The 4,864-nt window shown below is 39.0% G+C and overlaps 1 pseudogene; it reads right to left on the reverse strand.

Moving 5' to 3' along the window:
* Positions 1-3,692: 3,692 nt before the first annotated feature.
* LOC112472478 lies at positions 3,693-3,808 on the reverse strand (annotated as a pseudogene).
* Positions 3,809-4,864: the final 1,056 nt, after the last annotated feature.

Below are 4,864 nucleotides of genomic sequence, written 5' to 3' on the forward strand. Positions count from 1 at the left end.
TGTTATCTGACAATAACAATAACAAGAGACAAGCAGTCATTTCCACAACGCCTTCAGTTGTGGTCGGGGTCTCTGACCTAATGGAATTTCTCTCCCAAGCCAGAAGCAGATGGCCTCAAAGTCTGCATGGAGGGGTCTCAGAACTCCCAACATTTTTCCTTTTCACTTCACTTCTAGGATAAAATGAAATAAAGGCACTGTATGTTAGGAGAGGTTCCATAAAACCTATGTGCCTCTTGATGATCTGGATCAGTGAAGAATGGATGTGTGAGAATGTCTCTTTTGCTTTGTGAATCCCTGCTTTTAGGACCCCAAGGGAGTAGATTTTAACAAGGTTTGATACAGTGAAAAATCTTTCTTGATCATTCCATTTGGATAGGACACTGAGATAGCACTTACATCATGCATTTGGGGATAAAAATAAAAATAAAGCTCAGTCCCTCTGTTAAATAGACTAGTGGGGAAAATACACAATACAGTATATGATTAAGTGCAATAAAGTATTGTGTATAGGAGGATATAGGAGTAAATACAGGTGCTAAGTGATCCAAAGGAAGGAGCCATTAATTATATCTGAGGAAAGAGTAGGGGCTCAGAAAAGAGTTTAAAAGGAAATGAAATCTGTACTATGGACTGCCCATCGAATAAATGGGCTATATAAAATCTTCAGTCCTACCACTCTAAGTTGGGAGAAAGAGGGAAGTTGCAAAGTGAAGTAAGAAGGCCCAGTGCATTTTTAGAAATCTTGCCACAAAGGAGGTGTCTTTCTATGTATCCCACAGAGGAAATCATTTCCACATTGTGCTTATCTATGAACTCAACGCACTTCTGGAGAGACAATCCTAGTTTCAAAGCTGATCATAACATAAAGAGAACAGGAAGTCAGACATGCGATTTGAGAGGCCCTCCCAAAAACCCTTTAGCCTCTAAGTCAGTGTTTATTGATGCTATTTGCCAATGCCTTAAACATATTCTTTCTTTCCCTTCAAAAACCATTATTATTTTCTCTCAGGCCTGCAATAGCTGGGTTACCCCTCAATAAACATAATTTTTTCCCAAAGTTACCAATATTTCAGGTAGCATTTGGCTGAAAGGTGGCAAAGGAACTATAATTAGAAATAGAGCATCGCTATAATATTGAGATGTGCATGATGTGTCTCCTTCCCAGAGCAAAGCCTACCCATCAATCACATACGGGAAAATAAATACTACAACCAGAGTGGAAAGAACAAGACTAAAGTCGTGAACATCATTTTTAGACTTTAAATGGTATTAGCATAAAAGCAAGTGCATTTTATTTTTAAGTTAACTTAGAAGGAATTTAGAAGGCATCACTCAAAACTACATGAAGAGCCAGCAGGATTTTAAAAAATGGTCTGTAAATTGAATCTTGAAAGAAAAACTGGGGACAAATATGGGTGCCAGAAACCCCTTTCCAGGAAAGTCAGAATTTCTAAAAGATCCTGAATTAACCCATGGGTGCCAATTAAAGTATGGACATCTGCAATCACATATTACTATTTAATATGTATGACCCTCATCTATTTTTATGTAACCTCACCAGTCTGAAGTATGGAAATATTTGTGCTTCCTATTTAAAATTTTTGCAAGATTTTGTTGTCTATTTCAGGGTTATTTTAGTGGTCTTGTTGAAAAGAAACATGTCCATGCATGTATGCGACATTAATGCTAAAAGACAGTGTTAACAAAATGCCCTCTGTAATATCCGAATCAATGTACCAAGACAGAACTGCTTGATTCTATTATTTTCAGGCTACATGCTTCATAATCTTTTCTTTATTTTTAAACTCTTGCTTCAAAGTCAGCCAAGGAAATGATGAAAAATTATTTCCTATATCACACAATAACTTTAAAAATGTCTTTTCTATACACAGCCCCATTCCTTATTTACCATGCAATATTCAGTTCTGCCTCTGCTGGCCTGGGACATCTTTAGACATTTATTGGAAAGCTGCCTGGAGGGAGAGACATAAAGCAAGACTTTGACCTTGATCTTCTGACAGTAAAGTCATTATCAGCTTCACTGAAGGGAAACCTTTATTTCTGTTTCCCACTCTTATTCATCCTCTAGATTCTCCTTTTATTTATTTGTTCTCTGTGCTCCTCTGTTCTTTTCCTAATCATCATTTTGGGATACATAGCTTTTATAGGGGGAAAGAATATCAATTCTAAATATATTTATTGAGCATTTACTATATGCTAGGCATTGTGTTAAAGATTGGAGACACAGAAATAGAAAAGTCCTAATATTTTTCTTTTTAATTCCTACTTCTGTCACCATATAATCTCTTGGTGAGTCTTGTTCAGGGTAATTCCAAAATATTTCAATTGTATCTGATTTTCTCCATTTTCTTCTGCTCTTGACATCACCTTTTGCCTGGAGCACTGCAAGATTCCCATAACTGTTTCTGCGTTTTTGCTCCATCCCCATTCAAACTTGTTTTCCTCACAGAAATCTAAGTGATCCTCTTGATATATAAATCAAATCATGTCACACTCATGCTTAACTTTCTTCAGTGGCTTGCTATCAACTTTGGAATAAAATGTAGACATGTGGCCTCTATAGGATATTGTGGGATCTGACCTCTGACCCCTCTCCAACTTCATCATGAGCCTCTTTCCCCTAATCACCTCATCTCTCATCTCATCTCATTACTGTACATCTTTCTTTCTGGAACATTCTTCTCAGGCCTCGCTCACACAGGACTCCTTCTTATCTTTTGGTCTAAGTTCATATGTCCCTTCTCAGATTGACCATATAAAGTTGCTCATTCTGAACTTTCAGTCAAGATGGCGCAGTAGGTAGAAGCTATGCTCACCTCCTCATGACCACATCAAAATTACAACTAAACTACAGAACACTCATCATTGGGAGTCAACTGAGGTCTGGCTGAACAGAAGTTAGACTACTGGGTACATACATAAGAAGCCACCCAGAGACAAGTGGGGGCGGGGGCAGGATACCAAAACAGGCTAGTCCCACAACCATGTGTGGCAGTTGAGAATTGAGAAGAATATCTCGGCTGAAGAGGTCGCCCTGGAAGAGCAAGGGGTTCCAGATCCACACTGCGCTTCCAGCAGTGCCAAGAAGAGAAATCCCCACAACCTCTGGCTATGAAAACCAGTGGAGATTGCAGCTGAGTGAGATGGAGAGCTGCGGGAGTTGCAGACGTTCTTCTTAAAGGGTCCACATATGGACTTACTCACTGACGACTCACTCACTCTGAGCTCTAGCACTGGGGAATTCTAGCACTGAAGAATTCCAGGGACATACATGGAAGAACCGAGTTATCAGGTTTCAGGGCAATGGCTGGAGAAGCAGCTTTCTCCTAGTCAGAAGTGCTGGCAGAAGCCATTGTTTTTTCTGTTGAGCCCTCACCCCTCCCAGCATGCAGACACAGGTGGCTGCCATATCTAAGTCTCCATCAACCTAGCTAACACTGGTCACCTTGTCCTGGTGATTCCCTGAGAACCCCTCCTACCCAACTTGTGCGCCCACCCAATCCCCCTCCAGTGGCTTTTCCATACAATTCTAGGAAGTGCAGAGAGTCCAAAACAATATGAAACCAAAGAGGCCCACTGTAAGACACATCATCGTTAATATGCCAAAGGTTAAAGACAAAGAGAGAATCTCATTATTTTTTATTGTTGTTATTATTTATTATTATTTATGCCTACAGCACCTGGTCTTCCTAGGTGGTCTCCCATCCAAGTACTAATCAGGCCCAACTCTGCTTAGCTTCTGAGATCAGACATCAGGCTAATTCAGGGTCGCATGGCCATTGACCATGGGTCATGGCTCCACTGAGGCGCAAACCCAAGATCTTCTACATGTAAAGCAGACATGCTAACCGCTACACTAAGGATCCATGTCCAAAGAGAGAATCTTAAAAAGCAGCAAGAGAAAAGCAGTTAGTTACCTACAAGGGAGCTCCCATAAGACTGTCAGCTGATTTCCCAACAGAAATTTTGCAGGCCAGAAGGGACTGGCATGAAATATTCAAAGTGATGAAAAGCATGACCTACAACCAAGATTATTCTACCCAGCAAAGCTATCATTTAGAACTGAAGAACAGATAAGGCGAGATAAAGCTAAAGGAGTTCATTACCACCAAACCAGTATTACAAAAAATGTTAGAGAGACTTCTAGAAGAAGAAGAAGAAAGAGAAGAAGGAGAAGGAGAAAGAAAAGGAAAAGGAGAAGGAAAATATGTAATTAATAAAATGCCAATAACTACATATCTATCAACAATTATTTTATGTAAATGGATTAAATGCTCCATTCAAAAGACATAGCATGGCTGAATGGATAGGAAAACAAGACCTTTACATATACCACCTATAAAAGACTTACTTCAGATTGAAAGACACACACAGACTGAATGTAAAGGGATGAAAAAAGATATTTCATGAAAACAGAAATATAAAAAGCTGGAGTAGCAATACTTATACCATACAAAATAGACTTTAAAACAAAGGCTATAACAAGAGACAAAGAAGGACCAAGTGATCCCACTTCTGGGTATTTATCCAAAGAGACCAAAAGCACTACTTGAGGGGACATGAGCATCCGTATCTTCATTGCAGCATTATATACAAAGCCAAGATACAAAGGCAACCTGGATGTCCATCAATGAATGAAAGGATAAAGAAGAGGTGGTACATATACATAATAGAATATTACTCAGCTATAAAAAAGAGTGAAATCTTTTCATCTATAATAACATGGATGGAACCAAAAGATACTGTGCTGAGTGTCAGATAGAAAAGGACAAATAACATGTGATTCACTTATATATGGAATCAAAAGACAAAATAAACAAAAAGCAAAATGGAAACAAAC

Source organism: Pteropus alecto, unplaced genomic scaffold, assembly GCF_000325575.1.
Source record: "Pteropus alecto unplaced genomic scaffold, ASM32557v1 scaffold76, whole genome shotgun sequence".
In the NCBI taxonomy this organism is placed as follows: Eukaryota; Metazoa; Chordata; class Mammalia; order Chiroptera; family Pteropodidae; genus Pteropus; species Pteropus alecto.